Source organism: Lepidochelys kempii, chromosome 9, assembly GCF_965140285.1.
Source record: "Lepidochelys kempii isolate rLepKem1 chromosome 9, rLepKem1.hap1, whole genome shotgun sequence".
Classification (NCBI taxonomy): Eukaryota; Metazoa; Chordata; order Testudines; family Cheloniidae; genus Lepidochelys; species Lepidochelys kempii.
In genome coordinates, this window is record NC_136388.1 from 25,406,612 (window position 1) to 25,434,301 (window position 27,690).

Consider the following 27,690-nt stretch of genomic DNA (forward strand, 5'->3'; position numbering starts at 1 on the left):
TGTAGCCTGAACTATAAATCTGAAGAGTTTCTGGAAAATAAAATTGCTGTTTGAACATCAAGCACACACTGTCCCTTCCTCTTCCTTCACTGAATTAGTTTTTAAAAGGCCAAGAGCTGCTGCAGAGATAACAAGGACTAAAGAATTTACAGCAGGTGGTACCAACTGTGTAAGTATAACTCCAAGCCAAAATAATATGATAGCAAGCTGTGGAGAAGCCTAGGGGATCTGAGAGTGACTCAGTTAGGTGGAAGTGAGAGTAGAGGATCTGCTCGACTCCCCAGCCTTCCAGAAGTGTATTACTATTCTCTTACTTTATGAGATAATCTGGGGGGATGCTATGTTAAAATTAAAATAACCTCCTGGCTAGGGAGCAAGCAGATACAGTCGAGAATACTTGTGGACCAGTTAGACAATCTCAATCTCTATACGTAGAGAAATTGCAGAACAAAGCTATAAAACATTGTGTCAAACAGTGGTGCTCCCAGTATAGTTTGAGAAGTAGAAGTTCATAAACATTATAAAATCATATAAAATCATGCCATTCCATACATGATGCTTAAAAACAGCCATAAATCAGTAACAAATATGTTACAGGGAGCCAGTAAACTCCTCCTGAGTTTGCATTCTGCCTCTGCCACTGATTAGCTATGTGGACTTGAGTAAGTCATAGTGGTATCGTCCAGTGGATAGAAATAGCAGTGAGGAGGTTTCTGCTCTATATGTGGCTCTGCCACTGAATCACAATATAGTCTTGAACATATCACTTAACTGCTCTGTGCTTTGGTTGTCTCATCTGTAAAATGAGTATCTTGGTACTTTTACTGTATCCACCTCTTCAGGTCGGGGTGGGGGGGAGTGCTAAGTGTTAACAGTAAGAAGAAACAATATTATTTTTATATTATTAAAACCTCTGTGTTTCAGTTTTTCCATCTGTAAATTGGGGATTCTAATACTTATCAACCTAGGGTGTACGAAGATAATTCTCACCTTTTGTGAAACTGTAGAAAATTCATTTTTAAACCCCAGGAAATAGGTGCTTTGTGTGAAATTCACACAAATTGTATGTGGATTTTACTGGCAATTGCTATCAATTTTGTGAAAATAGTGGGAATTAACCCACAGTACTGTGCTGGCCTAAGTCCAGACATTTGCACAAGCATTTACCTTTCTGCATGATTAAAATATTGTTAGTCTCACCATTTGACATTGACTCCAACGGGATTACTTAAGAAGGAAGGGCAGGTGAATCAGTGGGATAAAGAGAAATGAATAGCCTCTTCCAGATATAGTTGCTGGCTGCGTGACAGCCAAATATTTTACTTTTCAAAATCTTGTCTTAAAGCTTTTTGGGGTGTTTCTCAGAGGACTGTTGTAGAAGTGGGGGCAAGACTATGATTCCAATCTAGTTTCCAATGGCATCAGATATGGGAGCTTGATTCTGCTCTCATGCTGGGGTTCTATGCCCATGTAATTCTTTCAACTTCAGTGAAATTGCTCCTGAGATAAACAAGTACTTCTCTCTGCTGGTTGCAAAATAATATATGCTTTAATTACTAAATAGTTACTCTTTATTGCAGGCCTTATTCCAGGGGTATGCTTTCTCAGTACTGTCAATCTTTCCACAATTTTCAAAGTAGTGTTCTTTCTAGCTACTTTCCTATTTTTATTTTTGCATGGGGATATTAGGTCTCTCCAGAAGTTCTTTCCTTCTCTGAGTGATCCAAAATGTGTACAGATATTGAAAGCATCTGCTAGAAGATATCCAGTAGAATGTTCACCCTCAGGAAAATCCTACATAAGCTGTGGCAGACAGCTGAGAAAGCAAAGCTCATGTGTGAGTTTGTTATCGCACAAGGAGCTTACAACATTGTCAGTGATGATGAAACTGGGGGAAGACTTTGGGAGGTACGCCCCATTTTTGTTTAGTCTTTCAGAGCAGATGGTACAGTTGTGCTGAGAGTTGTGTGGTCTTGTTATAACCAGAGGTGCACAGTGCAGCTTTCACCTGAAAGTCAATGCCAACGGTTGAAACAGATACGTTGTAGAATGACACCCTAATGAGCTCAGACAATATATATATATAGTCTGTTCCACCTATGCCTAACACCACATATATAGGGGAGAGAGCTAGTTTGGGCTAAGTTGTCTTTATGTTCATCTTATTCTGGGCCAGTTCTCACTACTTATTCCAACGTGGTTCTGAGTGAGGTATCTATATGAACAACTAACCTGTTCTGCAGATTCTTTTCCTATCTCAAACATAGCTTATATCAATCTTTGCTAAATAAGAGCTGGTCACATTATTTATTGCAAATAATTTATTCAGAGATTTTAGCTCAGAGGCGACGTGTGGTGGGAGTCACATGTCCCTCCAGGGTGGGAATTGGACTCAGCACAGCTTAGCAGGATGTGCCTTGGGAAGGCTCCAACACCTAGTGCTCCTGCTGAGTCCTGCTAGGAGGCACCTGGAGCAGAGAACAGAGACCGGACTGGCAGCACAGCTCTGCCAGAGTGGGTGAGGGGAAACCCACTGAGTCCCATCCCTTCCTCACCCAGAACTGCAGTTACCTGCTTGACAGTGTCTGGAGCCTGCGCCATGCCCGTAGGGAGGCAATAGAAGCAGTGGGGAAAGAGCTCTGAGGGGAGTGGGCGCAGGGTAGTGCTGGCTTGGAACAGGTGTGGGAAGTACAGGGCGAGTGGGGAAAAAGGACCCTGAGGCAATGCATGGGATAGTCATGTGTCCCCCACAACCCTTAATTGTGCTCCCCCACCATCAGGTTGTCTCCGTGTTCCGCTCACAAATTGTCTATGAACATATTACAGTTTTCAAAGTTTGTTCTTTGTTCAAACTCGTTTGCTGAACGGTTTATATGAATACATGTCAGTTAGTGGATTGTTCACATATTGTTCAAAGTGGTCCTTCAACTTTTGGACTTTGCTGTTCAAGCTGCATGATGAGTCATATGATGTTGCTCCTATTTTTGGCTGACTGGATGCCCTAATATTTATAAACAGCATCTACTTCTATGCAAAATGCATTTTGTGCCTTGGTTCACAGATCCTGGCTCCAGCTTTAAATTAATTTTCTGTGAGCTTCTCCTCCTGTGAACAAGGCTGAACTGAAATGTAATTCAGAATTCACAAAAATGTTCATAAATACTTCCCCCCCCCATTTGCCCAGCTCCAGCTACAATGTATTATGATTCACTTGAGCTCCTGGTGTACCTCAGGTAGCTTGACCATCCCTTTGACTTCTGTGGTGAATCTTTGTGGGGAGACTGACCGATAATGACAATACTTTAGTACTTGCCCTTTCTCTTTTAAGTTAATTGCATGTTTAGTCTGGCTGGTCTGTGTGTTAAATTCAAGGTGGAAGAGGGGAAAACAGAGTACCTTCTTCTGATACAGACCATGGATCTATGAGATAAACAGGAGCAAGTCATCTTGTCCACATATGGTGCAGGACCAGATCAAATCAGTATTACTGCTTCTGATATGGTCAGTTTCTAATTGTATCGTATATTCCTCTAATTATTCACCATAGTTTGAAGACTGTACAGTTGCTTTTTGTTCACTGCATGATTCCTTCCCTGACTACAGCCTTGAATACGTCCCACATAGAGCTATTTGGAGACTCCTGGCTCTCATTCAGCCTATTGAAATCTATCATTTAAGAAATGTTTCCACATGAAGTCAGACCCTTTAACAGGAGTGCATTATGAGCCAATGTGAATCTTCCTACTGACTGCAGTGGGCACTGAATCAAGCCTTATACCTCCTTCTACAGTCACTGGTATTGATGATATTCAATGGATCAGGTATCAGCAGGTTCAGGTATTCATTAGGATAAGCACACTGCTTATCTGAACTATCAGAATTTTTTTGTATGCTTCATGCTGTTGGATGGCCTGGAAATACCACAGCAGCATTTTTCTCATGATATCTTGGTACATCAAGTTTGTTCCAGTTAGAAAGAGGATGTGTGGAAGTAACATCAGTAAATTTCTGTATCATTATAGCACTCAAAACCCTCAATCCTGACTACGGCCCCTTTGTGCCGTATAAACACATAGCAGAGACCATCCCTGACACAGAAAAAACACAAACAAAGGGCAGGTGATGGAAACATGACACACAAACAAATGTGTGGCACAGCTTTGTTAATTACATGTGGTAGTGGTGGTATTTAACACAGGGTAGAAGTAGGCAGTAAGGGAATAGGAAAAAGAAAGAAAAGGAAGAAGAACAATCATAGATTGTCACCTATCTAGACATTATGTATCTGGATTCAGAGGCAACACAGCTGAAATGACTAATAAGGAGGAATTTCAGGAAAGATAAGGTAGTGGCTGGACAGATTTTGTCAGGGAGTTTTCCCCATGCATAAGGGTGTGTGATGGGGTATGTAAACCCCACACAGGGCACAGAAGGTTAACTGGATCTGGAGAGCTTTATTAGCCTCACCTAGTGCACCTGAAGTGTGTGTGGTAGGCGGAAGGAGGAAGCTAAAGAAGGGAGTACAGGGCAGTCAAAGGGAGAAGACCCTGGGGAGAGGTGGTTTTGGATCCTCTCCTGTAAGAGGATTGGCAAGAGACAGGGATAACGGAATTCAGGAAAGCTGCAGGAGAGGATTAATTTTCTGGTGAGCCTGGGAAAGGACAAAACTTGAGGGGAGAGGCCTTGTGAGTCAACATCCTAAGAATAGGATGGTGGACTGAGAGGAACAGGAAAAGAGACTGGAACTTCATGCCCCGCAGGGCTGGAGGTTGGTTTTTTGTTTGTTACTTCTCAGCAGAGACACTGGGACTGAAGAGAGACCTCAGGAGGTACAAAAGACATTGGAGTTGAGTATATGTAATTTGCCAGCTGTGGTGGACATTTGAAATTCTAAAGACCAGTTGAACCCAGGAAGGGGTGTGGCTAGAATGTGACCTGGCCAAGACACCATGATGCAATATCACGGAAGTCCTGAGGCAGAGCCATGGAAATGTCATGTCACATCACAAGGGGGTACACTGGGGTGATGAGTCAGTTACAGGGAGAAAGTGTGAAGGTATTTAATGGAGAAGGCAACTGATGGGTAATACAGGCTGGGAACATTGGAGGAGTGGTGGTGAGGTGGTTGTAATAAATTACAAGATTAGTGAGATAGAATGGGCTTAATTGTGAAGGGCCTTAAAGACAAGGACGAGACACTTATGTGGAACTGGTTTGCTTCTTCTCTTTCCAATCTGATCTATATTTCATAGCGGGATACCAGACTTGGCTGACTTTCATATAAATACAGGAACAATCTACAAGGGTAATGATAATAGCTGCAGTTTCCCCTTTTGTTCCACCATGCTACCCTTCCAGGACCTAACTCCTATCTAAATCATGCGTTAATGCATAATATTTTCTAAAGCTTTAACTTTGTGGGCATTTGTAATTGGCCAGATTCTATATGCACATTGATCTGGAACATTCCTAGTGGATTCTTTGAATGCCATGAGGGTTTTTCCATCTGGGTTAGTCAGTTGGTTAGTAGAGGAACTTTTATTGAACTTCTAGATTGATATTATTCTTGGCCTGACTTCTCAGGTGATGATTATCTTGGAAGTATGGTCCATTAGAGATGGAAGTAACCTGGAAAGCTATGCCTACAAAAGCAACTGGACCGATACATCTGGCAAGGAAAGGGTACAGATGGGGAGGAAACACTGAATATAGGTGTGTTCTCTGAGGTTTCATCCTCTATCATTCACTAGGCAAATTCCCTTGTTGGGTTAGGATATATTATTCTGAGGAGGGATGAATTACACTAAATTAATATTGGATCACTTCAAATGTCTGAACATTTTTTAAAAAAATTGTATCATGCCTAAAATTACAAAATTTAGGAAAAGGTTGAGGATATGCAACAGGATATTTAGAGCTTTTACAAGAATGGGATAATATGAAAACTAATTGAAATACTTTAAAGACATGAGCTAAAGACAAAGTTTTGGCAAGCAATACTCTGTTCTTGACTGTCTGCCCTGGATGTGACGGAATAGCATGTTAATGTCACTCCATCAGAGATGAGTGCTACTGTTGTCAGATATGATCTGTCAGATATTTTAAAAAGAAGAATCCATCTACATTAGGGGACTCAAAATATATGTGGACATGAAGTTCAGATGTATTTGTTCAGCTGCTCAGATACCCTGGTGAAGAGTGTGGTAGAAATGCACAGATAGATAAAATCTGCCAGTTGGTGGTCAGACACTAGAGCAAACATAACCAAATATCAAGATTCCTCTGCCGCTGACCATGCAGCATGGTCATCCCACATATGACTATAGCAGAGACTCAACAGACTAAGAGGCTCTCAGGTTTGGTTTGTGGAGAGTCAGGAACTTCTGAATTCTATTGCCACTACTGCTATTGAATTTCTGTGTGGTCATGGGCAGTAGCTTCACTTCAGAGTCTGTTTACTTTTCTGTAGAATGGAGATAAAAATTATCTACTTTACAGTGATGTTACAAGAGTTAGTTATTTAGGCCCTGATTCAGCAAGGTGCTTAAGCATATGCCTGACATTAAGCACATGAACAGACTCATGCTTAAAGTTAAACTCATGCTTAAGTACCTTGCTAAATGTGGGCCTTAAGGCTTTTCTAGACAAATAGTGCACAGCAAGCTGGGTTATAAGTCTACAGCACACTAGCATGTTGCACACCATAGAACTGTCTACACTATGGGGACTGTAGTGGAATAGCTACAGTGCTGTAACCATGCCAGCATAACCCCGTAACATAGACAAAACCTACAGTGACAAAAGGGGTTTTCCTTCATTGTAGAAACTCCACCTCCTGGAACAGTAGCTTAGGTCAATGGAAGAAGGCTTTTGTTGACCTAAATCTGCATCAACACCAGGGGTTAGAGTGGCCTGCCTAACTGTCCGGGCAGACAATGTGACTACACTGTAGCAGGGCAGCAACTCACCCCTGCAGCGCCTCCTGCTGGTCATCCAGGGAATTAGCATTCCAGCCTCCAGAGCACCCTCTGCAGGCCAGTGGGCCACTTGCTGTTGCTGGCCCCCCCGAGTCCCTCCTGGACCTCGGTGCCCCCTTTCACACCAGAGTGCTACCACCTGCAGTACCCCACACAGATCTGGGAACCGCCAACCCTCTACCCCCACCTCATCTCAGTCTGTGGCAACTGCCAGTCATCACCTAGCCCCCATTCCCTGTGGCCGACTGCAGCGTAAGTACCCCTCATCATAGGCAAGGAGGGTTTGGACCTGCTACCTCTGCCTACCCCTTGGGCTCTCCTCTGCAACCCCAGTACCTATTTGGCCTTCCAGCTGGGGGGTTTCCAGGCTGGAGCGCCCCAGCTCCTCTGGCCTTCCCCTAGCCCTGCTCACCTCAAGTACCTTGATACACTCCCAGCAGGCTTCACTGGCTTTTATAGGGCCAGCTGGGTCTGTCTGGCGTCTGGCCACAGCTGAGGCTGCCTCCCAATCAGCCCCGCTTTTCCCCTGCCCCAGCCCTCTCCCAGGGCTGTTTTAAGTCCTTCCAGGCAGGAGCAGGTGACCATCCCGTCACACACACATTAAAAGTCCTCTAGTGCTTTGAAACGGGAGTAGGTCATTATGTACTAGGGATTTTTTAGTGTGCAGCAGCAAGGTCCACATGGACAATTAGTGCACAGGATGTCAGAGCACTGTAGATTTATATCCTAGCTTGCTGTGTGCTAACAGTTTGTCTAGAAAAACCCTTAGTGCTTGTACAGTGCTTTCAAACGGGAAAGTGTTCCATAAGTAGTATTATTGAAGTCAACAAACAGTGAAGTAGCTGTGCCAGACAAGCCAAATGGAATCTCTTTCTAGTTTATCTGAGTTCAACTTGGCTCCACTAGAAGTTACTTTTCCCGTCTATACTGACAATCCATTCTGCATGCCCAGTTGCTGCTTTGATTTGATCTTTGCCAATCAAAACAGCCAGCCCAGTTTTTCATAGAGTCAGTTATTACTCCACTTCCCTCTAGAGTCCCCCAGTGAGAATCAACCTCAGAGACCTATTACCTAGTTTGCTGTGAAGATTTCTGGGCATAGAGATGCATTTTAAAATAAGAGCAACATTGTATTGTTTTATAAAAATGTCAAGAATTTGTTATATTTTATTAGGTGATTTTCCCTCTTGCATTCTAGGATTCCATATTCATACAGGAAATGAATGATTTCTGACCAGTTTCCTCTGACCATTCTTTTTAGAATCTAGCTTTTCTAAGCCCAGTATACCTACTGCAATACAAAAAGCGGCATACAGTATAATACTGAGGCAGATGAGAACAAAAAAGGCATAAAGGGCATTAATATTTGACCAGCTGTGAAAAGGCATTTTGAGTGCACGTGACCTGTCAGTCCATTGTGCAGGCTCTTGGCTACTAAGTAATGAATGAAAGAAAAAGCTCTTACAGTCTATGGCTATCCAACAAAGCTCTCAGTGCAAAAGAAAGGGCTTAATTCTGATCTCACACCAGTTTGCATTAACATTAATGAGATTACTCCTGATTTACTCATGTGAGATGCCCAGAATGTCCATGATGACAGTTGCTATGGTTGCTCCTTAAGGAATAATGACAGCTTTTCCATACAAGGATTTTCATTCTAAAAGATTGTAGCAATCCATTGTATAAATGGACAGGGCTGGCTCCAGCTTTTTTGCCACCCCAAGCAGCAAATGAAAAAAAACAAACCAAGCCTGGTTGAGCTGCCACCAAAGTGAAGAGGAAGAGAGGGCCCGTCGCTGAATTGCCGCCAAAGACCCGGACGTGCCGCCCCTTTCTATTGGCTGCCCCAGGCCTGCTTCCTTCGCTGGTGCCTGGAACCGGCCCTGTAAATGGGCCCACAGGGTCTGAGATGAATTAGCTAACATTCTATATATATATGTTTAGGCTGAGATTTGCAGAGCTGCCCAAAGGACTTGGACACCTGATTCCCATTAAATTTAAGTGGAAATTGAGCAGCTTTGAAACTAGTTACCCTTAATAAACTCTGACTCATGTTTGAATATTGTCATGAAGATATTCAGTCAGGAACAAATTTACCCTACACTGGATGGTTAGGAGACTGTTAATGGGGTATGGATGTAGGTCTCTGGATGTGTGAGGGTCCCAGCCATCAGCTGGTCCATATTTGGTCAAATATTGAGCCTCATCTCATCAAAGTATTCAGGTAATAACCACTTTGGCTGAAGACCCCTCAGTCCTGCTCATCTGCCTCCTTCCCACAGCCTTGGGGAAGGAATCATCAGGTTGTGGATATCTCTCCTCACACACTATCTCTCTCCTGTCCTCAGGAAGAGGGGCCACATAGCCTGGAGGGAACTTCCTTCTTCCTTTCCTTCCTGGAAAAGTGGAAATTGAGAAGATCCAAGCTGTCTGAGTAATTTTAACCTCCTGAGGCATCAGGAGTCTGGCTTGCCAGGATCTTACTCCCTTTGCATCCAGGGAAGGGAGCTAGACCGCTTGAATAGTCACTCTCTTCCCACTGGAACTAGGAGAGCGGTAACTGAAGTATCATTTTCTTCCCCTCCCCCTCCAAGATTTGGTGAGGTAGGCGGGAGAAGGGGGATAGTATAGATGAGCCACTGCTGTGCTTACAGTTTTGAGCTAGCTGAATGAGGAGTGGATCTATGCTTCTTTGCCTCTCCCTGTCAGATTGACATCAGCTGGGTATAAAGGAACACCAATCAGCCTGTCATTCTTCCTGGTGGTCCCTGGCATCATGCTCTCCTGAATCTCATTTCCTGTCCCTGAATCATAACTTATCTAAATAGCCCTGAATATTAGTGATGTTTGGGTATTTCTCTGAACCCAGTTGTCACCAATTTAAGATTATTTGGGTAATTTATTATTCACTCGGCCCACTTGGAGTCATAGGTTTAAATCCAATGCAAATCAGCTGTAACTGTAAGGGGTTGTCTCTGAAGGCTGTTCAGTGGAATGAGCCATTGGTCAGTATCGTGATGTTAATGGACAGGTGGCCAAATTACCCAAATCATAATAAAAAGGGAACTTAAAGCTGCCTTAAAAAAGCAGCTGAAAATTCCCTGCCAACATAGGAGGTATGCTGAGCAGGGAGAAGACATGTCAGGATGGGAAGGGGTGGAGTCAGAGTGCAATATGTTAAGGTGATCATGGGCTGGCTCAGTGGTCCATGGAACTGCTCCAGCAAGGGTAAGCTTCAGCAGTCCTGTGGCCACTCTGACTTACACCAAGAGCTGGCTATTGGACTGGGGCAAATGGAAAGATGGCTAAGTGCCCAGAATGTTAGAGGCACATTCCAAACACAGAGGAAGGTATAGTCCCTGCCCCAAAAAGCATAGCATGGTTTTTCAGCAGACCATAACTGATGCTGTGCTGTCTTTCAAGAGAGAGTTTTGTTTTGATGGCTGTACCTTAATTACATTTGAAAATATGCAATTCATTTGTGGAGGGGAGAAATAAAATTATAAATTTTTTTTAAAGTAGTGACTTTGGTTTACAGTGTTTTTGTTTTCTTTTTTTTAAAGAGACTGTTCTGACACTCTCATAAATACTAATATCATTTGTTTTTAAAAATAGATTAACAAAAGGAAGACACCTGAGCTCACAGAGCTACAAAAATTCTTGCTCAAAAGTGTCTGATAGTGCATAAATAGGCACTATGCATTAAATGCATATATTATTACATGTATATGGAATCCACTATCTTGGTATACAGCTATGTCCTAGATGGCTTGCATGCATCCTGATTTGTAAGATCTTACATATAATTAGGATTATCCATGGACTGGGAAGAAGCAGGCTGGAGCTCTGCTTGGCACCACAGATACCCAGCTGGCATAAATTAGACCAGCCTTGAAGCTGTTCTAATTCATGTTGGGGCTGGCACCAGTAGAGACTAACCCATGGAATCAGGGAGTTGGAATCAGATTTGTGATGACTTCCTTGACCCTGCGCTGCGTGGATCTCAGACGCAGGAGAGAATCAAGCCCACCTTTGTAGCTGGAATATCCATTTTGACTAACATTCGCAAAAGCATCCATTAACTTTGGCTCTTCCATTTTTGGGTGCCCAGCTTGAGACACAAAATAAAGGCACCTCAAATTAGGTGGCTGTTTTTAAAATTTTTGCCATAGGTTCTTCATGTTAGATGCCCCAAAACTGAGGAATCCAAAGTAGCGGACACTTCTCAAAAGTTTCTCCTTTATGTTTTAATAGGAAAGCACCATATTACTATTCACCATATAGAAAATTATTTGTATTACTTGTAGCTGAAAGCCCATGCTGTGGCACAGGTGTAGCATTTAAGCCAAGTAATCTACCATCTGTGCAGTCTACCTCATATAACCAATGTAACGGTTACATGCAAATTAGCTGTACAATGAGGGTGGTGATTGGTTGAGTTACCTTTGATATCACAATGGTCTAGAACTCTTGGCCTTAGATACATGCCTTACTGTAGCTGTAAATGGCATAGGTGTAATTCATAAAGACAAAATGGCTGAGAATTTAAAATTTGGACAGTAGTAGACAGTGAATTCCATTGATGGTTGAACCTGGTGATATTCTAAACAAAAAGAGCTCTCAATTTTTTTTTTAATTTCTTTTCATTGCTTCATATTGACTCAGATATCCTAGACTTCAGAGTGACAATCCTGGAATCTTATTCTGTATGTGGAATTTAAAAGGGGTAGCTCCATGTTCTAGGGACTCAGAGTTGATTGCAATAACACAATTCAGCAATGTATTATTACACTTTTAAATGTATCAAAATATTCACTGCATCATAGCAAACATGTTCAAAGCAAAGAAAAGACAAAGTGCCCTTATATTATCATACAATTTTAAAATATTACCTTTGCTATATATAGATTTGCTTGTTCCTTTACTAAAATAATACAGTTGTTTTTTTTTTCCTAGTGTGGTTTAAAAAATGCCTATATATAGAATTTTTCCTTCAACACTTCCAGTTTCCATATAAATCATGATGTAGAAAAACATTCATCTGGACGTTTGGGGTCCACTGTAACACAGTTTCACTGTGCTGCTCAGAAGATGTTCTTAATGACCTCAAGGCTATGAGATTTTAGATAGCTGAAGAGACTGCAATCTGAAAGTATGATAGGACTGTAATAAAGACACTTTTCCCCATTCATCCCAGCTAGCCTGAAACATATAGTCCAACAGACACCAATAAACGTAGATCTAGAAGGACCAAAAAAAGGAATGTGTCAGATTTAAATTAATGAGGAAGAATAGAATGTGGTGACAGACATAGGATGGATTTTGATGCCAAGTGGGGAAGGTAGCACCCACATTTTTAATATTAGATTTGAATTTACAAAGCGTTCTGATTGAAAATATAGTTCTTCACAAACCTGATTTATTTAAGGTATAATTTCCCATCAGCACATCTCCTTTTTGCCCCCTGGAAAATATAATAATTAACCACTGATGAATTGAATCATCACCTCTTGAAATGGCCAGATATGCTGAATAATTGAAACAAAACAAAGCTTTTTATCTGAATGTAAACAAAATAACAGAAAATTATTCATACATTTCTTTTTTGCATAGCATATCAAATTCAATTGACCTACTAACTAAGGAATGTTAATTTAATTTGCTATTTCTTCCCACTGTCCATCTTTTTCTCATCAAATACAATTAAAACGAAATATTAAACAAATTGCTATGCACAGTAATGGAACAGGATGAACTAAACTATAATTTAAGCACATGTAAGTGGACTGAGTGAGCAGATCAATTTCAGTGATTAAAGTTATCACAAAAGAAAGAGTAGCCGCCATCTCATAACCTAAGCAGGTAACAGAGAGGTGTAGGGAGCCAGGGTGGCTCCCCTCCGAATGAGAGGGTAAAGAGCCACCCTCTCTGCCTGAGTGGGCGGGGCCAGACCAAGCTTACGCCAATCCCCGGAAGGGATTGCATGCATCTGATGAAGTGAGCTGTAGCTCACGAAAGCTTATGCTCTAATAAATTGGTTAGTCTCTAAGGTGCCACAAGTACTCCTTTTCTTTTTGCGAATACAGACTAACACGGCTGTTACTCTGAAACCTGACATTTACAGAGGTTTACAATGCAAACATTTGCTAATGCTTTATAACATTGGGTACAGATAAGTGAGACTAATACAGCATCCTACAAGCTATTCATAAGGTCTAAACACCAAACACATTCTTACAACTCTAATATCTATCTTAACAATACTACCATACAGATAAGCCAGACTGGTTTCCATGCTGATTTGTTCAGTGAGGCAGGGGCCCTTGGCATGAGCTGGCACCAGGTCTGCCAGAATCACAGTGTCCTGGCTCCAAGAGTTTTTCTTAAGGTTTCTCTTGGGCTCCCTCGTTTCCTCACCCTCAGGTGGTTTCCATTTGACAGCTACATGTGCAAATCTGTGTGTTGGCCTCCAGAGTACATACCCTAGATATGTCCAGCACTTCTGATAGAAATGAGCTGCTGGTTGGTGATTTCTCAAATCTTGTCATTAGTGATGAAGGCTTTCCAACCAATGCCCAGAATCATTCTTACGCATTTATGTTCGAAGGCCTCTAGTTTTCTGCCCACTGTGTTAGTAGCTGTCACAGCCACATGTTAGCATCGAGATTATGGTTAAATTGAAAATTCTCAGTTTCATTCTGGTACTGTATATCTTTGATTTCCAAATGTTGTTGAGTTTAGTAAGTGCTGTGGATGCCTTTCCTATTCTTGATGTCACTTCCTTCTTGAGATCTCCACTGCCCAGATGAACTGATCTACTTCCATGATATTTTTGCCTTCTAATGTGCTTGACATCTGGGTTTCGAGGGCTTCACATGAGCTAGGAACCTGATAGCCAGTGAATAATATATTGCAGACTCCAAACCAGATTCCTAAAGATGGCCATCATACAGAGGAACATGAGGAGTTCTACGGTTGCCTCCAAAATGTGATTGCCAGAATATTTAAACATTACTTACTTCTTGTGATGGGTGACTTTAATGCTGAAGTACAATATGGCAACCAAAGAACAGAAAGAACAGTGGGGAAGCACACAATGGGAATCATCAACCAAAATGGCAAGACAGTAATTGAATTGTTTGGTGTCCAGCTTATTTCTTGCAAGTACCCTGTACTCTCATAAAGGTCCACACAAAGAAACATGGAATTCACCAGATGGCAAAACAAAAAATAAGATTGACACATCTGTGATAATTTTGAGATTCAGGTCATTGATTCACATCACAAGGGAATGTTGAACAGCAGATGTTAGCAGTGACCACAATCTTTGCAATCGCAAACTGAAATGCAATTTGAAAAAGATCAACTTTAAGCAGAAAGCAGGAAAGAAAATCAATGGTACATAACTGAAAACAAAAGATTACTGCGGAAAATTCCAATCTGAATGAAGGAATAGTTTTAAGCTCTGTTGTAACCTTCATTTATTAGTATTCATTTCAAAATTGCACTTGTCTTTTACTTGGCTTCTGGTTTTCTAAGAGTATGTCTTGTCCACTGCCTTTTGTTTCTTCTCAACACCCTCTGTCAATTCAGCTTGTGTTTTAGTTGTAGTTTTCACTATTTCTCTCTTGTGAATTAATGCCCCTTTTAGCTCTTTACACGTGATCTTGGTTCATCCTGCTTCTTCACTTTTGTGTTGAAGGACAATATTTCCATCATATTACATGCTGTTCAACAGAGATCTCCAAATTTAATTTCTAACTGTTTCTGTTTCTCTAAATAATTCTGGTTTAATAGTTTTCCAGTATTCTAAATTGCAGGGATATAAAATGATATTTTAATTGCAGCTGGAAAACCTATATGGAAGATTGCAGCCATAATATAAACATGGCTTACAAATGTAATTGTACCCTTCCTTTCTTAAGTGTGATTTATACATTGTATAAATGCTTTCATGAAAACTTGCATTAAATGCCCAGCTGTGAAATCATGATTATAATGGGACTAATCAGTTTAACTAAATGGAATAATTCAAAAATACCATATTAAAGGAAACTGTTGGCATATGTCCTTTTGAAATAGCACAATATCTCCCTTTTTCATGAAAGCCAAATAAGATTCAGGATTGAAGTGAGTGGAAACTCATGCCTCTGGAAACACAGCTGTTTTTCTTTTCCTTGAAATTCTTTTCTTTAATAACCTTTATGGGAATTCTTTTTCCCTTCTGTTCATGTGAGGGTCTGCAGGGACAGTTTGCCAGAAACATAGGCCACACCAGGACATTATTTTCAAATGTGGGTGCTAAGCATTAGGCACCCAAATACCTAAATAAGTGGATGGGTGTTTAGAGGTGCTGAGCACCTTGCCTTGAGATCAGTGGGAGCTGTGATTTCCCAACACTTCTGAAAATCAGATCCCCTTCTGAAAATATTTGTCACAATGGTTTTCAATATACTTTCCTCAGCCCCAGTATAACACACATGTGAAGGTCTCTCTGCAATTCCATCACTACATCTGGAGGTTTCCCTAATAGTGCCAAGTTTTTCCAAGATATTCTCACCTGCAGTTTTTCTGTACTCTTCTATGGGATAGAAAAGCAATCCAAGAAGATCTGAAAACCTGCAGTGGCTTAACTCCTAAATGGGGTGAATGTCCCTGTGAACATATGACTCCAGTACTTTATGATCTGCAGTGGCTTCCTGTTTGTTTCTGGATACAATTAAAGGTACTGATAAACCTTTTATGTCTAGCACTCAGGTATCTGAAAGATAGGGAAGAGGCAATCTCTTGTCACAACAATTGAGATTTGCTGATACATTCTTGCTGTTTCCTGAAATGGAATTATCCAGGAGTAGGTAGCAAGACATTCTCAGTTTAAGACTCTTGGGTGGGATTTTCAAAAGCTGTAGTCACATATAGCATGAGTCCCACTGAGTTTCAATGGGCCTGCATAGATTACATTGGTAGTTTATAAAGCCGCAAGGGACCACTGTGATAATCTAATCTGATCTGCTGTATAGAACAGGGATTGGCAATGTTTGGCATGCAGCCCGCCAGGGTAAGCCCCCTGGCAGGCCGGGCCAATTTGTTTACCTGCTGTGTCCCCAGGTTCAGCTGATCGAGGCTCCCACTGGCCGTGGGTCGCCGCTCCAGGCCAGTGGGGGCTGGAGGAAGCTGTGGCCAGCACATCCCTCAGCCCATGCCGCTTCCCACAGCCCCCATTGGCCTGGAGCAGCGAACCGTGGCCAATGGGAGCTGCGATTAGCCGAACCTGCGGATGCAGCAGGTAAACAAACCAGCCCAGCTCGCCAGGGAGCTTACCCTGGTAGGCCGTGTGCCAAACATTGCCAATCCCTGGTATAGAACTTCCTTGGTGACTTAAGTGCTTTTGAAAAGTCCACTCATCTCCTATACATTTTGCTTCCTCTGATCTATCAGAACATGAATTCAGCAATATCAGAATATGGTATGATCAGGTTCTTAATTAATCAACCAACTGTCACCATCACTGGGGGGTTGTGTTTGATTTCATTGAGTTAATTGTTTGTGTAGTTTCTTTCAATGTATTTAACAATTTTGTTTTAATTGCAAGTGAGATGCCCAGCTAGTATGGAATGGATGCTGCATAACAACATCAATGAATGAATTGGCCTAAACATTCTTTGAAATTCTCCAAGGACATTTCTAGAAATGAAATGGGTGCTTTGAAAGAGGGGATGCTGTCACAGCAATAGGAACCTCTGTGAAAAGGCATTGTCCCATAGTAGTGTCAGATTCATTTAGCAAGACAGTAGGATGACTGAGAAACAGGCTCAATCAAAAGCTGATTCTAAAGACGGTGGGATAGCTGGAGTGGAGACATCATCACTCAGTGTAAAATTAAAAAAGGCATCAGTGGTAAAAGTGGCTTGGGGCAGAAGGGGTTTCATGCATCCCCACACCACAGAACTTAATGACTTAAGGTCTGAATACTCAGTTAGTTTACACAAGCTGAGGATCTTGTCCTTATTTTACATAAATCAGTTTGTATGAAATAATAATGAGGCATGTTAAGGAAATCTCAGAACCGTTAGCAGTTATCCTGAACACTCATGGAGGAGGGGTGAGGTCCCAGAGGACTGGAGAAAGGTGATACATTTGCCTATCTTTAGAAAGGGGAACAAAGAGGACCTGAAGAATTGTAGACCAGTCAGCCTAACTTGAATACCTGGAAAGATACTGGAACAAATTATTAAACAATCCATTTGTAAGTACCTAGAGGATAATAGGGTTACAAATAATAACCAACAAGGATTTGTCAAGTACAAATTATGCCAAACCAAACTAATTTCCTTCTTTGATAGGGTTATTGGCCAAGGGAATTGGGGGGGGGGGGAGGAGGAAGCTCTAGACATGCCATATCTTAATTGTAGTATGGCTTTTGACACAGTTCCGGATGACATTCTCATAGGCAAACTAGAGAAATGTGGTCTAGAATAAATTACGATAAGGTGCATGCAAAATTGGTTGAAAGACCATGCTCAAAGAGTAGTATCAATGGTTCGCTGTCAAACTGGGAGGACCTATCTAGTGGGGTCCCGCAGGGGTCTGTCCTGGGTCTAGTACTGTTCAATCTTTTCATTAATGACTTGGATAATGAAGTGGAGAGTTTACTTATAATATCTAGGGCTTACACTAAATTGGGAGAGGTTGCTAGCACTTTGGAGGAAAGGATTAGAATTCAAAATGACCTTGAGAAGTTGAAGAATTTGTCTGAAATCAACAAAATGAAATTCAGTAAAGACAAGTGCAAAGTACTACACTTAAGAAAGAAAAATTAAATCCCCAACTACAAAATGGGGAGTAACTGGCTCAGGAGTAGTGCTGCTGAAAAAGATCGAGGTGTTTGACTGGATCACAATTGAATGAGTTGACAATGCGATGCAGCTGCAAAAAAGGCCAATATAATTCTGGGATGTATTGATTGAATTTATGTATGCAACATACTGTGGTGGTTGTCCAGCTCTACTCAGCACTGACAAGGCATCAGCAGGAGAACTGTGTCCAGTTCTGGGCGCCACACTTTAAGAAATATGTGGACAAATTGGAGCGGGTCCAGAGGAGAGCAACAAAAAATGATAAAAGGTTGAGAAAACCTGACCTCTGAGGAAAGGTGAAAATATCTGGGCATGTTTATTCTTGAGAAAAGAAGACTCAGGGGGACTTGATAACAGTTTTCCAATATGTTGAAGGCTGTCAGAAAGAGGATGGTGATCAATTGTTCTCCATGTCCACTGAAGGTAGGACAAGAAATAATGAGTTTAATGAGCAGCAAGGAAGATTTAGGTTAGATATTAGAGGTTGTAGAATCCCCATCATTGGAGATTATTAAAGACAGATTAGACAAACATCTTTCAGGGATAGTCTAGGTATACTTGTCCTGCCTCAGTGCAGTGGGCTGGCCAGGATGACCTCTCAGGGTCCCTTCCAGCCCTGCATTTCTATGATTCTATTTTAGGAATTTTCCTCATGCTCCACTAAGAACTGTCAAAATCTTTGGTATTGTTACCTCAGTTTCCCCAGTGTCCCTAGAAACCAACCCAGGGCTACACTTATATTGTTTTTATTAAATGCTGCTGTTGGATCAAACAGAAAAGGCATGGGGCTTATTCATGCATGCACACATTCATCGCATTCATACCTTCATGCACCCACACACTCACACAGGCTGACAGTTACCAGAGACAGCAAAGGAAGCAGAGAAGTCGAAGCATAGTAGATCTGGTGTGTCTGCCTGTGGTCACGGGTCCCGGACGGCGAGCAGGTCAAGAAGCAGGGGGCTCAAGTGCATGCCTTCTTCCTTTTATTGGAACTGGCAGCTCCTGTCACATACACTGAGTTTCCCTTCTGCGTCTGTCATCGAGACGTATTCCCAGGCCTCGCTCCTTTCATGCATACCAGGTTCTTCTTTTCTTTACGGCACCCCATGATTGCCTTCTCAGGGCAGATTACATCAGACACACCTGCTTCCTGTCTCCGGGCTCTATTCTCCTTGCAGTTCCTCTCCGCCCAGTCCCACACTCACTCCCTTGTTCACACTCTCTCTGATTGATTGATGGGGTATTGCAAAGCTTGGAGGTTTATACAAGTGGTAACTGAAAAGGTTACAAAGCTTGCAAGCGTTATGAAGCTTAAAAGGAACAATAACTAAAGTTAACTTTCTGATCATACTAGCAATGACTGAAAAGTTACAAATCTTACAATTGCATTCTGCTGGATTGAGCCGAGGCTTTACATAACCGGTACCACAAGAGTCTTCTCTTACAATGGGCTATAAAGTAGAAATACTCCATTACTTGCAAAGGAAAAGGCAAATTATGTATGAGACCACCAGTAGTGTGGAAACAGAATGTAGACTCAACAGCTAGCAGCAGGCTACGGTTTTCCAGCACACACAGACTTCTGGGTTACTGTTTTATTAAAAATGAATGGCCTGGTTTACAGAGGTGCTGAGCCCCTGCAACTCCCATCAGAGTGCTCTGTCAGTCTGAAAATCAGACAAAATTCTCAAATCAACCAGTTTTTCCCAGTTCAGAGTCTTGGATTCCCCCCCCCCATATTCTCCAGGTTGTTTTTTTTTACAAGACTAATATGTCCCATAACTGTCACATTTTTGTTCTATGGTTTGGATCTACCTAAACCTTCTTATGAATGCACTTTACTCCCATTCCCCCACTTCTATGGGCCTTTTTATCTTCCCAAGTTTATCCTTGGGGATGGGAAGAGCAAAAAGAAAGAATCATATGTGACAGATGCTAGACACGTCAATTAATGTATTTCTGGAAGCTTCTCAGATGTTACAGTGATAAAGGCTGTATAAGCCCTGAATAGAATGGAACAGCATATGTTTGGAGCAGGAACCATTTTCCAGTGCACCAAATGTTCTTACTGTCCTTCACTTTTCTTCTTTAAATGTCTTCCGCATTTTATTTTCTCTTCTGGGCAGAGTGGTCCTGTGGGAAGAGTACAGAGATTTGGATTCTGTTCTCAGCACTGCCACAGGGTTCGTGAGTGAGCCTAGGCTAGTCACTTAGGGCTAGGTCCACAAAAAGACTTAGGTGCCTAACTGCCTTCTTAGGCACCTAAGTCCAACATCTAGGCAACACTGAGATCTTCAAAACCCTGACTCAGTGGATGTCTTGCTCTGTAGGTACCTAGATTTCTGCCACAACAGCCTCCGTCTAGCGACCACTCACCTACCTCATGCTGTAGCCCCAGCGGGATCCTCAGACTCGCATTACCTGCAGGGCCTGATCTAGGTGTTCTCAGAGCTATCCTAACTCCACACAAAACAGCCAGAAGTGGTGATGCCCTCACAATGGTTAGCCCAGTAATTAGAGTGCTTATTTATGATGTGGGAGACCTAGGTTCAATTTCTCCTTCTATAAGTCCAGCTTCCAACTTTCAGCAGACAGAATGGTGCTTTCAAAACCCCTTGTTAGTACTAAATCATTCACTGGGGTTGCTGCTGAGTTATGCAAGGCTCATATTTCACCCTGACCCCTATGTACTTTACCACTAAAATGCTGAAAAACAGAAGATCGGTCTGGAAATCAGACTTGGGTCTTTAACATGTCCTCACAAAGAGTTACAACCAATCTGTATTTAGAGATCTTTGAATGCTCTCCAATGTGTTTCAATACTATCTTGCTTCAGAAGTAAATATCACTTTTCCTATCTGCATAACATTTTATTGACATCAGTAGAATAAAATTTTAAAAATGAAATATGCTAATGTATGAAACCCCAATAATTTGGCTATATACACATCTCATTCTTTGTTCCTCCCACATTTACTTATTTAATTTACTTAAAGAAAATGTACCACAGATTTAGTTTAGTTTAATGTTAATGTCTGATGCACCTTCAGAGCAAGGCTTTGCAATGTACTGCTGCAGCTCTGACCTTGAAGAGTCGATTTGCTATTATGTTTGTATTTTGTCATTTTCTTTATCCAAAAACAAAATAGAGAATAATACAAGAAAATAGCTTGTTCCAAAGTGATTCACGTAAAGGTCTGAAAACATGAGCATGCAATACAATCACTTACCATCACTGTTAGTTTAAATTTGTTTGATGGAACAATTGTTGTAGGTCAGGGGTGGGCAAACTTTTTGTCCCGAGAGCCACATATGGGTGGGGAAATTGCTTGCAGGGCTGGGGCAGGGGGTTGGGGTACGGGGGTGGAGTGTGGGAGGAGGTGCAGTGTGCAGGAAGGGGCTCAGGGCAAGGGATTGGGGCAGAGCAGGGGTGTGGGGTGTATAAGGGGGCTCATGGAAGGGGGTTAGGGTGCAGGAGGGATGTGGAGTGCAGGAGGGGCTCAGGTCAGGGGGTTGAGGTGAAGGAGGGCTGCAGGAGGAGGCTCAGGACAGGGAGTTGGGGTGCAGGAGGGGTGTGGGGGGCGGCAGGGGGCTCAGGGCAGGGAGTTGGGGTGCGGGGTGCAGGAGGGGTTCGGGCTCCGGCCCGGCACCACTTACCTAGAGTGGCTCCGGGTGGCAGTGGCATGCACCGGGGCCAGGGCAGGCTCCCTGCCTGCCCCAGCTCCAGCCCCGGCCTCATGCCGCACCACTCCCAGAAGCAGCCAGCTCCACATCCCTGTGCAACCCCTGGGAGTGTGTGGGGGGGCACAGGGCTCCGCGTGTTTCCCTTGCCTCTGGGTACCACCCCCGAAGCTCCCACTGGCTGCGGTAACCTGTTCCTGGCCAATGGGAGTTTTGGGGGAGGTACCCACAGGCAAGAGCAGCATGCGGAGCTCTGTGCTCCCCCATCCCCACCCCCAGGGGCTGCAGGGACTTGGTGTGGCCGCTTCCTGGAGTGGCGCATCACCACGGGGGTAGCAATCCCGTGGGCCGGATCGAAAGCCCAGAGGGGCCGGATCTAGCCCCCTGGCCATAGTTTGCCCACCCCTGTTGTAGGTAGTCACATTTAAAGGATCCATATCAAGGACACCAATTATATAAAATACAAAGTAGTATTTTCAAATATACAATGAATTCAAGATAGCTGGGCAGTCTCATGCAATTAAATTCACAATCTCATAACTGAAGAAATAGGACTTAGTATTATAGATAAAGCAATGCCTGGACACTGGATCTAAAACCCTTGAATTCTGGGCCGATTCTGACTCTGAACTTAGCATTTCATGGCCATTTATTCCTGAATATTAAACATTTTATTTAACTATGGTATGTAAACAATTAAGAAAAAAGTATTCAGTTAGCAGTAGTTCATATTAGAAGAAAAACAAGTAAACGGAATGCACAGATTAGTTTAAATCAAAGTATAGTGACCTATTCTGAACATGTGATTGATAGGTAACAAAGATTTGCATTTTTTGTAGAAAATAGGAAAAATTGCAATATGATATTACTGTACTGTGGACAATAGCAGATGTAGGAAGATGTACAATGGATGATCCTAATCTGGTCTGCATGAAATAACTTCATCGTTGTCTAAAAGTGCTCGTTCATTGCTGACTGTCGGCCACGATTAAGAAGGAGCATACTGTTCACCAGCAATTTGAATTAGCAGGCTTTCTAACATTTAAATGAAGAGCACAGATTAGCTTTATATACACAAACATTTCACTATTTCACAGTTTGAAAGAAGCAGTAGGTGACACACAGCAGTGCAGGTGTGGTGGGATGTGCAGGTCATTGGGTGCTACTTGAGGCCCTGGGGGCGGGGCTCACTGAGCCAGATAGTGGTGTGGGGTTTGCTAGGTTTCATTGCAGCAGGGCTTCCAGAGTCCCAGCTGGCCGTGCCTCCCAGAGCTGAAGCAATCAGGGGCAGCTGAGCCTATTTGAGCTCAGACCCTTAAAAGGGGTGAAAAGAGGCTGGCCTGACCTTATGGGGGCGGATATGGATGTTTGCTAAGTAGAAGCTAGGCTAGGGAACTTAAAAGCTGTCCCATTTAAGTTGTTTTGTTGAGTTTTATATTTTGTGCAGTTTACAGAGAATGTATGAAGGGAATGTGGCCACAGAATTTGCTTTGTGTTGTTAGTTTGGGGTGGGCAAACTTTTTGGCTTGAGGGCCGCATCGGGTTTCCGAAATTGTATGGAGGGCTGGTTAGGGGAGGCTGTGCCTCCCCAAAACAGCCAGGCATGGTCCGACCCCTGCCCCCTATCTGACCCCCCCGCTTCTCGCCTCCTAATGGCCTGCCTGGGACTCCTGCCCCATCCAACCCCCCTGTTCCCTAATGGCCCCCTGGGGATCCCTTCCCTATCCACCCGCCCTGCTCTCGGTCCCCTGACTGTCCCTGGACTCCCTGCCCCTAACTGCCCCCTGCCGCCCCATCCAACCTCCCCTCTCCTTCCTGACTGCCCCCCCGGGACCCCTGCCCCCATTCAACCCCCCCCTGTTCCCCACCCTCTGACTGCCCTGACCCCTATCCACCCCCCCCCCCCGAGCTTCCCTGTCCTCTATCCAACCCCTCCCTGCCCCCTTACCGTGCTGCCTGGAGCACTGGTGGCTGGCAGCGCGGCTGCACCAGGACTGGCAGCTGTGCAGCACAGAGCACTGGGTCAGGCTGGGCTCTGCAGCCCTGACGCCCGGAGCATTGTGCTGGAGGCAAGGTGAGGCTGCAGGGGAGGAGCCAGGGGCTAGCCTCCTGGGCCAGGAGCTCAGGGGCCAGGTAGTACAGTCCCGTGGGCCGGATGTGGCCCGTGGGCCGTAGTTCACCCACCTCTGTGTTAGTTGAACAACATATCTAAAGCAGAAAAATGCAGAGAGGGAGTTTTGGTTTAATCTGGGCCTTTTATATCCCAAGCAGCTGAGCATCTGGGTCACATGCAGTGGGGCAGATGAGTGGGGTCCCAAAGTAAACCTTAAGAAAGCAGGGAATGGTTGAGCAGGTAGGTTCCATGGACACATTCCTCCAGTCTTGAGGTTTTCTTTGTCCTAAGAATCAGTGCCTTTCATCACATCTCTTTCTGTGCAACTTATGACGCAAATGACATGCTTTATTAAACAAGTACCTTAGAAAAACAAGAACGAGAAGACCAGCTACTGATAAAAAATCAGAGGGGAAAGTGGAAATCCTGGCCTTCCCACAAGGACTCTTCAGCCTTTCTTTGAGTTGTGGGTCTGGAGCTCTGAATATAGATCAGTGCAGGCTGCCATGGCCCACTGATACAATTTCGGAAACCCGATGCGGCCCTCAAGCCAAAAAGTTTGCCCACCCCAAACTAACAACACAAAGCAAATTCTGTGGCCACATTCCCTTCATACATTCTCTGTAAACTGCACAAAATATAAAACTCAACAAAACAACTTAAATGGGACAGCTTTTAAGTTCCCTAGCCTAGCTTCTACTTAGCAAACATCCATATCTGCCCCCATAAGGTCAGGCCAGCCTCTTTTCACCCCTTTTAAGGGTCTGAGCTCAAATAGGCTCAGCTGCCCCTGATTGCTTCAGCTCTGGGAGGCACGGCCAGCTGGGACTCTGGAAGCCCTGCTGCAATGAAACCTAGCAAACCAAGAAATAGTAAAATTATATTGAAGTGAAACATAATGTAAATATTGTCCAATCATGCCATAAAGTTCAGAAAAAAAAAAACCCCAACCACTGGCACACATCAAAGAACTCCAAATCCTCTTTATAAGAGAACAAGGCATCCTTTTTCCTGATAACAGATTTCAGATCAAACTCTGAAAACAATAAGCTGTTAATTGTCAGCACTTTATTGAGCATTATGGCAAGTCTATCCTGCAGAAAATGAAGTGCTTGTCTCTTCCTCTTATCTTCTAAGCACTCTCAGGGTAGTGCAATTTAAATGAGTAACCACTGAAATTAGGTTAATCCCATGATGTGTGAAAGTGTAAGTAAGATTTCCACTCCTGCTTCAATGGTGAGTTAAATACAAATCCAATCCATTGCATGTGTTGACAGAAGACCAGACTTAGAACCATAAGACCGTAACAGCTTTTGGTCACTACCAACCTGAACTGGTTTCTAGCCAGGGACCTGGATATGAAAGAATCTGTATCCTGTTTCAAAGCCCAGTGCCTTATAATAGACCTGATAATCAAAGTGTTATTCATGCTGTTATTTGGACATGCATGTCTGTATAGCTGGACACTCATCACTGCAAGTACTTGAAACTCAGGTAGTGAAAGGCATATCAGATTTCCACAAAAGAAGACTGAGGACGTCATATGATGCAGAATCGAATACTTGAATGCTATTGACTGTAGGGATGGGCTTCAAGAATTTCAGGAACAATTGCTACGTTAATCTTAAAGTTTTAAGTCTAATACCAAATGGGATTTACTTGATGCTGTTACAAAAAAAGCTCAAATGCTCTTCTGGTGGTCCTGATGCTTCATATGTCACTTATCTTGGGTTATTTTTCAGCAGAGGATGACAGGCTGTTTCCCTTTGGGATGACAAGTAGGTATGGAGGGCTCCCCATGGTATGACCGTGGAATGTCTGGCACTTCAGAGCTGGCAATGGCCTCACATGCACTGGTTAGCAACTGACACCTCCAGATTGGATGTGAATACCAGGAGAATTTAAATCCCTAAACTGGCAAGTTGGGTTCCTCCTCTTAAATCTTTCCCCCTTTTTCTCTCTCTGTCCAGAGTCTTCAGCACAACCAGTCTTTGTGATTTACATGGTTCCTTCCTCTCGGGTCCTAGTGGCAGACAAGACTATCTGGAAATGAGTTATTTCCTACCATTGTAGGAAAGGGAGTTAGGGCTGGACTCTGAGTTAGGAGAGTTTGCATGGGAGGTTGAGCCATCAGATCAGCAGAGTCCTAAGATCTGCTTGCTCTGCTTGTGCTTTAAAGCCAGCCCTAATCAAGAGACTACAAAGGCACCACCTAGTTTCCTTGACTGGGATGTCAGACTCCCAAAAGCAGACAACTTCAATTTTCCATTGGAGTGGTTGGAGGCAAGAAACAAGAGGAAGAAGTGAGGGGGGAGAGAGAGATTCTTACAGAGGCAGAAACTTTGCCATGCCTGACTCAATCCTGTGAGGTGCTGAGAGCCCTCCATTCCCAGATGCTGACTGGGAATTGAACAGGGTTCAGCACCTGGTGGGAAACACTTGGCATCCACTAGACCCAGAGTTTGTGCTGAGGTTTTGTGTAAACTAATCTTTCACACTAAATTTGGTTTCCCTTTCTTTTCTCCCTACCCACTTCCCCTGCCGCCACCTGCACACTCTTTCTTGCAGTGCAACATTATATTATATTATATCTGACTTCTTTGACCCTTGTCATATGGAGTTTGAATCTGGGTAGGAGATAGAACCTGCACTGGTTGATGATCTTTCTGGTGTAGGGTAAAGATCAGGGACCAAATCTCTGGTCTTTCTTAAATCCTCTTTGCTCCCATAATCCATGCCTTTGTCACCTGTAGACTGGACTACAGTAATGTAGGCGCTATATTGTTCAGATGCTGAAACTAGTGAAGACTATAGTAGCTCATCTGAAGTGGAGTACCCCAATGTGAACACAGGACATCAGTGATCTGTGACCTGCAGTGGCTGCCCATTGGAGTTTAAGATTATGACTGTTGTTCTATAGAGCACTTTCTGAGAGAACCTTCCTCCTCTGGGCCACAGTACCATGGCTGGGATCAGTGGAAGCACTCAAGCTGGAGCTCTCTTGATCTATAGAAGAGAGGTGGATGCACTCAGGGCATTCTCTGTGGGTGCCCCTTCAGTTGGGGGACTCCTCACCGCTTGGGTATGCGGCCTAGTTTATCTTTTTGAGCAGGGCTGAAATGACTAAGATTAGGGTTTCTTTGCAAATCTATAGGTTGCAGGGAGAAAATGTAATTTGGTTTCTGCTCTATTTTGCTGCCTGACAGTGTTATGAATAGGGAGAAACATGTTGCTGTTCTGGTTTTGTAATGATTTTTCTAGTGTATTTTAATTGGTGACAGGGGAACCTGGAGCCTGGCCATGGGTTTTTTATAAAATCCAAACAAATAAATGCATACATGTAAATGTGTGGTGTTTATTTTATTTTAATGTTTTAAATGCCTGCTAAATGGAACCAACAGAATGTTTTTATTTTAAAGCAAATGTGAGTGTGCTTTCCTTGCTCCTTCTGTACCTGAGCCACAAGAGGATACGAATCGGTTATAGCCAGACCTAATACTCCTTGGTTGTTTAGCTCAAACTAGAGTAGTTCATGCTTTTTGTTCTGGAAGTCCCTAGTTCAGTCTTTGTTGTTTCAGCCAAGATAGCATCTGTGATGTAAGGGGACTCATCCAGGATTCAAACTGCTATGGGCCTCCGACACTCACTATCCAGTGGGTTATATATGTATGCTGCACTCACATACACACAAATGATATGGTGGTGATATCCAAATTACATGTATCATAAACCTCTGACCCAGAAACCTCTGGAACTGCAGTACTTCTAACATTGCTTGGGGAATGTAATATGCCAGTATTTCCTTCTTGTCTGCACAAATATGGAATTTCCTTCCAAAAATACACTTACTTGAAGCTCAAAGTACCAATATTTTGTGCTGTACCACTGATAGATTTAAGGTGAAATATATCATGATCCTTCAGCCTAGCAAGTGGCATTTTTATTGATAGAAAACCTAATTTTTAGAGGCATTTAAAATTTATCAGCTATAATTTTTTCTCTCCCTCACTGCTCTGTAGAATTCAGCTCATGGTACAAAGGGACCCTAGCTTTATTTAGC